The sequence below is a fragment of the Silene latifolia genome, chromosome 7 (assembly GCF_048544455.1).
Source record: "Silene latifolia isolate original U9 population chromosome 7, ASM4854445v1, whole genome shotgun sequence".
NCBI lineage: Eukaryota > Viridiplantae > Streptophyta > Magnoliopsida > Caryophyllales > Caryophyllaceae > Silene > Silene latifolia.
Window position 1 is genome coordinate 87,730,411 of NC_133532.1, and position 11,016 is coordinate 87,741,426.

At 40.9% G+C, this 11,016-nt stretch overlaps 1 non-coding gene across 1 annotated transcript; it reads left to right on the forward strand.

The window, feature by feature from the left end:
* Window positions 1-9,641: 9,641 nt before the first annotated feature.
* LOC141593651 (small nucleolar RNA R71) lies at window positions 9,642-9,748 on the forward strand. Its single transcript, XR_012521724.1, has one exon. It is a non-coding gene; the product is annotated as a small nucleolar RNA R71 (small nucleolar RNA).
* The last annotated feature ends 1,268 nt before the right edge of the window (window positions 9,749-11,016 follow it).

Sequence of the window (11,016 nt, forward strand, 5' to 3'; positions counted from 1 at the left end):
CTAAGGATTCCCACCTTGAATTGTCCCTTTAAAGTTTGTTTTCTCCTGACACCTCAAACCTACCGCCGGAATGCTCGCGCCTCTTCGGGATGGCCCAGGACATTTTGTGTTTCCTCACACTCACATTTCCTTGTTTTTGCGTTTTACGAATTCCGACACGGTTTCCATGACGCAGCTTTAAACATACGGATTTTTCTTTCTTTTTTAAAAGGGGGAAGGGCTAGTCGCCCCGATCCACGACGGATCGTTTCCATGTCAGTCGAAATTCCGGAACTTTTTCGCTTTTTCGCACTTTTCCTAGCAAAAATAAAAATCGAAAATTGATAACACAACATCAGGTTTCCTCAAAAATTCAAGCACTCACAAATCCGAGTCTTGATCTCACAAAAAATCAAATCAAATACACTCGCAAAAATCTACTCTAAAATTCACCCCTGGCGGTTTGAGTTTGAATTTTTCGAGTCACAAATCAATTTCAACAATTTCGATGCAATTTAATTCACGACACGAGTTAATTGCTCAATTTTCAAATCAATTCCTTTTGAAGTCCAAATGTGACGACTTGTCGCGAAATTTTCAAAAATATCATTTCAAATTTCAAATTTCAATTTTAACTTTGAGTCACTGTGATTATTTTCGCTTGGAAGTGCTTTTTACGTGTTTGCGTTTATGCATACGTGCTACCAGTTGCCTGTTTTCTACACTAACAATGCAGGAACTAGTGCAAAGCAAAAGGGGAACTGACAGCCGACAACGCTTCTCCAAAACACCACACAAAAAAGGCAAAAATCACAAAATGAACCACAATCCAAAAACACATATATACAAACCCCCTCACGCAAAATATAAATGTGTATAAACAAGAGTCCAAGACACGAACAAGCTACTACGACTACTCAGCGCCTCCCGTCGGACCAGTCCCGGTCTCACGAGGAGTCGCAGCCAAGGCAGACACCACCATCTTCTCAGACTCCCTCTCCGGAGAACTCTCCAGCGTCTCGTGCTCCATCTCGACGTGAAGCTCCTCCGCCGCAGCCAACTGAGCCTTGAGAGAGGAAATCTCCGCAACTCGGCTCCGCAGCACGTCCTTACGACGCCTCAACTCCTGGTCTCGACTAGTGATCCCCAACCCCTGGGCGTCGATCGTCGACCTGGCTATATCTAACTCAGAACGGACCTGAGCAAGCACCGCCGGATCCGCGGTACCCTGCAAAACACAATACAGATCATCAAGGTCTAAAAACGTGAAATGCAACACAAAATACACAGAAATAACACACAAAAAGTACCTGAGTAAGCCGAGCCTCCCTCGCAGCCGGGTCACCAGCAAGCGCCCTCCAGCGGTTAGCCATCCGCCACAAAGCCTGATGACTAGCAGTCGTCACCTACAGCCAAGAAGGTCCTTCAATACAATGCAAGGTAAAATATAAATGACGAACACTCTCCTGCAAACAAAGAATGTCAGCCGAAATTTCGGCATTACGACGACGTAAAATGGACAAATCCAAAAAAAACCTACAAAGCAGAACAAGGGCAATCCCGCCCAAATCCAACCAAACAAAAACAATTTACAAAAAACGCACAAAAAAACGACTCGCCCTTCTTTTCAAGCAAAAGACGAGTCAAAAGAACCACAACAAAAAAGGCACCCCAAGACCCACGCAAGGTCCGCCAACAACCCAAAATACATTCCCGATGCAATGGGGTATTTTCTACGACTCAAAACGGCAATTTCTACGCCAATTTGAGCGCAAACCGGTCAAAATTTCAAAATACGACCAAAACAAGGCATCGTGATTTTATCACGCCTCAAAGCGACGTAAACTACCATTGAGGTCCATTTCTAGGCGAACTGACTCAATTCAAGCCCAAACAAGCGCTTATTCTGTCAGACATAAGACCGTCACAAAAGGCAAAAATTCCAATTTTGCCCACAATACCCAACAAAGGTCCACAATGGCAAATACGGTCTTTCCCGACTACAATGCAACCTAGTGGGACCCATTACCCAAGCAAATAAACTTGGCATTGTGAAATGAGACGGTTTCTTCGCCTCACTCACGTTTTTCGAGCATAGGGGACGTAAACGGGGACCAAAACGCAAACTAAAAGCACCCCTATACTCCTAAACAGGTTTCTAACCTAATGCATTCATCAATTTCACTCGAAATGGGCTCAATCAAAAACGCCCAAATCGATTTTTTTTAAGGGTAAACATTTCACCCTGATTTAATCAATCAAAAGACCAACAAATTCAAATGGATTCAAGAGGAAATACATACCTTAAGATGACATGTTGATGATGGCACGAACTGGAGCAAGCATGAAGACCAAAAACGGCGGTTTTTGTTTATATGCGCATCTTTCATGGAGCAAGAAGAAGATGTGTGGGTCTGTAACACAATCCGAGCGTCCAAGGGTCGGGATGAGCGGATTCTCAGGTGGCTGGACGAGCGGCCTTCAAGGTTGGACGAGCGTCCTGGGAGGCGTCCCTATGGGAAGGACGCTCGGATTTTCCTGTGTTGGACGGGCGTCCTGCCTGGTTAGACGAGCGGATCTCGTCCCAGCCTTCTCTTTCTTCTTTTCTTCTTTCTTCCTCCAATAATCCTCCGGGATCTTGTCGGAGATGCAAGGATTTATTCATCATTGCCCATCTACTATAATATGTACAAAGGCCTTCTAGTCTTGTCTTCTCTTTGATGCTTGGTCATTAGATTTGATCAATTTAGCTCTATTTTGCCATGAAAATGCAAGGTTTACACTCCTCTCCTACCAAGGAAACAAAACCTCAAAGATTATGCAAAACAAAGGACTAAAGATAGTAAATGACCCAAATATGCACTAAAAAGCATATGAACGAGGCTAATTCGGGGACTAACTATGCTCAAATAATGGTCACATGAAATATCCCCAAAACCGAACCTTTGCTCGTCCCGAGTAAAGAGGTGACAAAAACTAGGACCCTTATTTAAATTATCCTACTAATATAGACGACATGAGACAATTAGCGGGTCTCACTCCGCCCCTTCAACTTACAACAAGACAACCATGAGGTAGGATGCCTTCTTGCAAGGCAAGGTGGGTCTTGCCAAAATGGCGACACTTCCAAGCATTAAAGCACACAAAATCAAGTAATGGATGAATCTACAAAAGAATAGCCACTTTCCTCATCTAAGTGGCGGAAATTATCTAAAGGGGAAGCAAGTCAAGGGTACACACTCCTTCATAGATGCAATTTCTTCAATCTACTAAGCCTAGAAGGATACCAATAAATCACCTCCAAGTTGTGTCAATCTAGGGTACCTTCGTCCTCAATCGTTAAATGCTTTTGTCAAGAATAGACTCCCTATGGTGTTAGAAACACTGGAGGATCGCGGAATCCCCCCTCTTGCCTATACAAGAAGAAGGGTCGTCCCCTCTCTACCATGCACAAAAATGTATACGATGGATAAAGGGATCGATAGTATTTTGAGTTTCATTTGGGGGTTTGCTTTTTGTTGTTGTTTTTCCCCAATTTCTTGTGGCATATAACATTTGAGAACAATTTCTTGCCATTTCTTTTGATTTTTGGCATTTCAATACTTGACAAATTCAACTTTTCTTTTCATTTCTTTTTGAACATTTTCAAAGTCACCCCATTTGTAGGGAGGGTGCTTATATTTGAAGCTTTAGGAGTCTATTTTTGCTCCTCTTTTCATTTGATGCAATTTGCAAATTTTTTTACTTTCATTTCAACGCTTGAACTCAAACTTTGAACAATTTTTGTGCCTATTCCCTTTGATGACAAAAATGTGGTAGAACATGGATGAATGATGGTTGCATGGTTTCCAAGGTCACCATGGAATAAACGGTAGCCAAGGAGTTATCACACCACAAGGTACTCTTGACTAGGCCTTAATCCATGGGTCAAAGGATACTAGCATGACACATCCTAGGGTGTTTTACAAGTATTCTAACATGCAAAGTCTTAAGAAGAAAAAGCATCTACTAGGGCCTATATACACTTGTCAAGCTTCCCAAGTAGACGGTTTCACAAAAATTTTCTAACATGCAAACTATATGCCATGATGCAACAAACATATATACATCCTAATGCATATGCTTCTACCAACTAATATGCCAAATACTCTAAATGCAAGTCCTAGATTCACATTGTTTATACCGCATCAATCAAAATAAAGCCACATAGTCATTAACATAAAGAGGAAAAAGGAGATTGGAAAGATTATACCATGCGGTCTTCAATATTCTCATGTCTCAGATGTGGCGTAGTCGATCAATGTGAACAAGCATGAACAAACGCAATATATACAACAATATATACAAGACTACACTAAAAAGGAAATGAACATGTTTTTTTTTTTTAATTTTTTCAATTTTTCAATTTTTTGGATTTTTCGAAATTTTTGATTTTTTTGGATTTTGAATAAAAGTCATGTTAGAATTTCCCATCCCCACACTAGTATGGGCATTGTCCTCAATGGCCAATACGATAGGACATTATGCAATGAATATGCATGATTTCTAAACTAAATGCAAACTATACTAAGCTACACTACATGATGCAAGTGTTTTTGTTATGGCGGAGAACATAATTTAAATTAGCTCCCAATGCATATGCATGGACTTCCCCAAACCAAAATAGACATTATTTCTAACGTCTTGAATTTTGAGGTAGTTCATGCACATGGAATGCAATGCATGAAACTAAATATTGCCATTTTGGATTTTACAAGTTGGGAACAATAAAAATGAACACGTTAATGAAGCCAAGGTGTTAGTCCTCCATGTTGCTAGGACTCCACAAACTAAATGATCAAGATAAAATAAAAACAAGGGAAGTAGACAAACCATGATGGAGGTGTAAGAGTGTAGGAGCCTCCAAAGTTTGCTAATCTTCACCCATCGTATCGTCATCATCATCATCCTCCTCTCTTGAGGTATATTCAACTTCCATAGATGTGGAATCGTCTCCACTTCCACTTTCACTTCCTTGTTCTTCCTCACTTTCCTCTTCCTCTTCTAGAGCTTCTTCTTCTTGATCCTCCTCTTGAACCTCCTCTTCTTCGCCTTCTTCATCAACATTCTCCTCTCCACCCGGTCTTCCACCACTAGAGGTGCTAGGAAAGAAGACTTCCCTATCCGCCCAACTAGGCAAAGGACTAGATGTAGGAGGGGCGGATATTGGGCCTTGTAAGCATCCACTCTATCATTGTAAGCTTGCTTGTGCATTTCCCTCATGAGTAGAGTCATGTAGTCATTTCCTACCTCGACATCCTTGGGTTTGAATTCGTGATACTCAAATGGGTAAGGTGGGGTGATAATGGAGGAGGAGGGCTCGTCAATCTCGCCTCTTTGTTGTTGAATAATATATTTGGTCTCCTCGGAGATTGGAAGAATGTAATTTGGTCGGTAAGCATTCAATCGGCAAATCTTTGAAGGCAAGGTGAAGGATCTAGCTTCATTGGTTAACCACCCATATTTGGTGTCAAGAGAATCATGCTTGACCCACTTAAATTTGTGAATCATGGTGTCCATATCAATGAGATGGCCTCCTTTAACCGCCACATAAGTGTTGTCCTTGTTGAAATTTGGGTCAAAGTGCTTGGCCAAATGGGTAACTAGTCCTCCATTTACAATAAAAGCGGTGCCTTCTTTACCACAATCGACATTAAGCCATCGTTCAACCAAAAGTCTTAGAGCATTACATGGCTTAGTATATTCCCTTACTATGTTCAAGGTCGACTCAAGAAGAACACAATCGAGCTTGGTAAAATAATTAGTGCCATTTCTTGCTATCAAAGTATTCCTAATGACCTTATGCCACACTCTAATGCCCGGATGGTGGACTAATAGAGCACGAGAATCATGAAAGCGCACAAATTTCTTTCCGGAAATTGCCTCCCAAAGAGGAGCGGGGTCATAGTTGTCGGGGATCTTTGTATATTTCGGGGTAACGCTAAGGCCTAAAATCTTACTCAATTCGCCAAAAGTGATGCGTCTATCAACATTTGCAAGACGAAACTCGATGTGGGTTCTAGTTTCCACCCTTGTGAGTTTCAAGGAACTCAAAAATTTTAAGGTGAGGGACGGGTATGTCAATTCCTTCATTGTAAACAATTTACCCAATCCCATAGACTCAAAGAAGGTTTTGGTTCATTCAAGAACACCCAATTTTGACAATGCATCTTCAAAAATAAACTTAGTAGGCATGATGTTTTTCTTAGCAAAGAGAATGAATTTCTCCCTTTGAGAGTCGGAAGTGAAAGTTACCTCCGGATAATTGGATAGTTGCTCAATGACCGGAGTTGTTGATGTTGTAGCTTCCATAGGGGGACCTTGTTGAACCTCTAACCTTGCCTCATGGACTACTAATGCTTTTGACAATTGTTTTGCTTGAAGAGCTTGTTGCCTTTTTGAAAGTGTCTTCTTTGGAGGTGCCTTGTTACCTCCTTTAGTTCTTGCCATTCTTGATTACACCAAAGAAAGATTGAAATCTTCAATTTTTAGTTATGCCCAAATCGATTTAAGATGAAAGAATGTTGCTTTGTATCTTAAAAATCGACTCAAAGATTGAAGATTTTGGTGTTTGAATCAATTGTTTTTGCTAAAAGAGTGATTAATTTTTGTTGTGAGGAAGTTTGGATTTGATTTTGTTGAATTTGGTTGAGGAAATTTGATTTTTGTTGATGTAGAGGATGAGGGTTTTTGGGGTTTTTGGGTAGTGGGTAGTGTTTGAATGTAGAAGAAATGAAAATGAATGAGGGAAGAGGGTTTAAAGACCCGTTATGTTTGAAAACAAAAGCAGGGGACGAGCGGACCAAGGGTCGGGACGCTCGGATTCTTCGTGTTTTATCTCAGGAAAAGACACCACATGACGATTGTCTTGCAGCAAGGACGAGCGGATTTTTCAATTTGAGACGAGCGTCTTCCTGGAGGACGCTCGGATTCTGTTACAGGGAGAAACTTTAAATTTCAACAGCAGAAAGACGAGCGTCTTTGCTGTAAGACGAGCGTCCAAGATCGGACGAGCGGATTGTCAATTTAAACGCTCGGATTTTGTGCCAGACCTGTTTTTTGAATTTTGCAGCGCTGCTAGACGAGCGGATTGTAGCTTAGACGCTCGGATTCCTTGACGACGAGCGGATTCTCCTCTTGGCCGCTCGGATTCTTCCTTGACCACACGGATTCAGGTCCATCCGTGGGTATTGCATAACCCGTATCATTTTCATTCTTCAATTCTCGTGTTCTTCATTGTGGGGGCACTACAAAGGCATGAATAGCCTAGGCAATTGCTATCCCCAGACTAAGATAAAGCACTACACATCAATAAAATCATAAGTCCCTCCCTCACTTCTCTCAAAATGATGAATATCTTGATCAAGGCACAAAAATATAAATCCAAAAATGACAAAAATGCAATGTAAAAATTGAAATGCAAGTTAGGGAGTCAGAATATTTACAAATGGTGGTTTAGGGAGGACTCCACCAAATCTCATCCAATGTGAGATGTCAAGGGGGCATGTTCAAGGTGTTGTTGATGTTACTCAACACCTTGAAGAAGTAGTCGAAAGCTTGTTCATTATCATGATAAAGATCCTCAATAGATCTTTGCACTTGTTGTTCTCCATGATGGTCTTGGTTTATAGCATTACCAATGTAGGGATTGAATATCCCTTCGAACTCATCATACCAAAGACCGCAAACTTCGTCTACTTGATCACTAAAAATTTCTTGAGTTGATAGAGACAACTCTCCTTCTTTCTTGTCTTGGCCAATGAGGCTATCCTCTTCATTGTTGTATTTGGGTGAGCTTTTCAAGCTCTCATTGTTGCTATTCCCTTGCTCATTGAATGGATCATCATCAACTTTCTTTTTCCATTGGAATTCCGACTTCTTCCTATCATCCTTCCGGCTATAGTGATCAACCATAAAGCATGGTTCATGCAAACAGGGAGCCCTCATGGTTTTGTCAAGATTGAAAGTTATGGTCTCATCTCCCACTTCTAGAGTAAGCTCTTCGTGCTTCACATCTATCACCGCACCCGCGGTGTGCAAAAAGGTCTACCAAGGATGATCGGAATATTGGATTCTTCTTCCATGTCAACAATGACAGTCCACCGGGATGAAGAATTTGCCGATTCTCACGGGAACATCTTCCCATATCCCTAACGGTGTCTTCGTCGATCTATCGGCCATTTGGAGTGTTAAGTTGGTATATTTAAGTTCTCCCATCCCTAGCCTTTTACTAACCGAATACGGCATAACACTCACGCTTGCTCCTAGATCACATAAAGCATTGTTGATCGTAGTGTCGCCAATGGTAAACGGTATTGAGAAGCTTCCAGGATCTTTAAGTTTCGGAGGTGATCTCCCTTGAAGGATTACACTACTCAGTACTCATCTTAGTGAAGGCGATAGTTTCAAGCTTCCGGATCGACTTCTTTTTCGTAAGGATGTCCTTCATGTACTTTTTATAGGCCGACACGTGATTTATTAATTCCGTGAAAGGAATCGAGACTTCCAAATTCTTCACAATTTCCATAAATTTTCCAAGTTGGTCATCAAACTTAGGCTTAGCTTGACGACTTGGGAATGGAAGTCTAATCACAATGGGCTCCTTCTCCTTGGCATTTTCTTCACTTTTCTTTGAAACTTCTTCTTTTGTTGGTTCTCCTTCCTTAGAGTTTTGCACAACTTCTTCTTTGTCACTAGCTTCCACAACTTCATCCTCAACTTGCTTCTTCGGTCCTTCATATCTCGTACCACTCCTCAAGTGAATGGCACTAACCGTTTCATGTCTTGTGGGATTACTTTGAGGTGGTAATTGCCCCTTTTGTCTTTGAGAGTTTGAAGATGCTAGTTGGGTCAATTGCGTTTCCAACATTTTTGTGTGGGCTAGGATGTTGTTGATGGTGATATCTTTTGCTTGGTTATCTTTTTGCATTTGAGTGAAAAACTCTTGTTGATTCTTTTGCATTTGGAGGACCGCTTTTTGAACATCAAAACCTTGATCATTTTGTTGATTGTATGGAGTTTGATTTTGGTAACCTTGGTTTTGGTTGAAAAAGGGTCTTTGATTTTGGTTTCTCATGGGAGGTGGGGTGTATGTTGGTTGAGGGTTTTGAACATTTTGGCTTTTGTATGAGAGATTTGGGTGGAATTTGGTGTTTTCATTGTAATAGTTGGAATAAGGGGTACCACTCTTGTATGCTTGAAAAGCATTCACTTGTTCATTTGTTCCCCTACATTCACTTTGGTCATGTCCCAAAGTTCCAAAATTCTCACATATCCCACTTGGGATTGATGAAGATGCTACCATGGCATTAACATGATGCTTTGGTGATTTTGAGGCTTCTTCAAGTTTAGCCATAGCCTTCTCAAACTTCAAGTTGATGGTATCAATTTGAGCACTAAGTTGAGCACCCAATTGAGTAATAGAGTCCACTTCATGCTTTCCTCCTCTAGTAGCCTTGCGAGGTCTACTATATTGTGAATTATGGACCGCCATTTCCTCAATTTTGTTCCAAGTTTGATTGTCGTCAACTTCGGTGAACATACCATTTGATCCCATGTTGAGAATGTTTCTTGAGTCTTCATAAAGACCATTCCAAAATTGTTGTACCAAGAACCACTCGCTAAGTCCATGATGAGGACATCAGCGACAAATTCCTTTGAATCGCTCCCAAGATTCATACAAAGATTCTTCATCCCTTTGCTTAAAACCCGTAATTTGAGCTCTTAGCATGTTAGTCTTTTCCGGAGGGTAGAATATTTTGTAGAAAGCTAAAGCCAACTTCTTCCAAGAGTAGCCTTATCAAGGCTTTTCAACCATTGTTTTGCGGTGCCAATTAGAGAAAAAGGAAATAAGACCCATCGAATTTGGTCTTGATTTACACCGGTTTGTGAGATCGCATCACAATAATCACAAAAAGTTTCCAAATGGGAATGAGGGTCTTCACTAGGCACCCCCCCCCCCCCCCAAATTGGCTTCTTTCGACTAATTGGATAAATGCGTATTTTGCAATGAAATTTCCGGTTAAGTGTTGTGGTGTGGAAGTACCATTGGGTAGGTTCTCCTCGATTGGTACGGAATGTGATGAAAACTTCGACATTGTGGGTTGATTTTGTGATTGATTTTGTGTTGGGTTCTCCTCACCTTCTCTTGCAAAAGGGTTGATGAACTCAATAGTATTTGTTTGAATATCTACAACCTCACCAATACCTCTCGAAGTATTTCTAGCAAGTCTTCTATTGTTAGTCAAAGTCCTTTCAATTTCGTGATCAATGGGTAACAAGTTACCTTGTGATCTTCTAGACATGCAAAATATCAAACAACTCGAAAACAATTAGAACAAACCTTGAGGAGTTTTACTTCCCCAAGGCAAAGAAAGACACAACTAATAACAATCTAAGAAAATCAAATCAAGTTAACACCGTCCCCGACAACGGCGCCATTTTTGGTCGGACTCACTTGGAGCTTAATTTTCGGTTACTTGTCGTTAGGAGCACCTAGACCAAAACAATATTTATAACTTCACAAACAACTCTACTATTAGTAAAGAGGCAAGTAAAGATCGGATCCTAAGGGACGGGTATTGATGTAGGATTTTCGATTGCAAGTAGCGGTGTCTAGGGGTGTCACAATTTGGGTTGAGATGAGAAGATCACTAAACTAAATAGCAATAAAAGTAGGCAAGCAAGGTGATTAAAATGAGATGTAAACAAATGATTAAAAGCACTAGGGTGTCATGGGGTCACAAGGGATTCATGGGAATGGGTCATACAAACATATTCTCAAATTATAAGCAAGCAATTATTGTTGTGATAGGATCGAGTTGGTTTATATCTTACAATCCTAGCAAGGTTTGGGTCCCGTAGCCGAATCGATTAGATTGTACAATACCTACAAGTCGACTTAATCCTCCCTAATCAACTATATGCATGGTCTAATGAGATTCGAGTTGGTTTACGTCTTACAAGTCTCATTGAAAAGGTAAGTGATGGGTAAAAAAT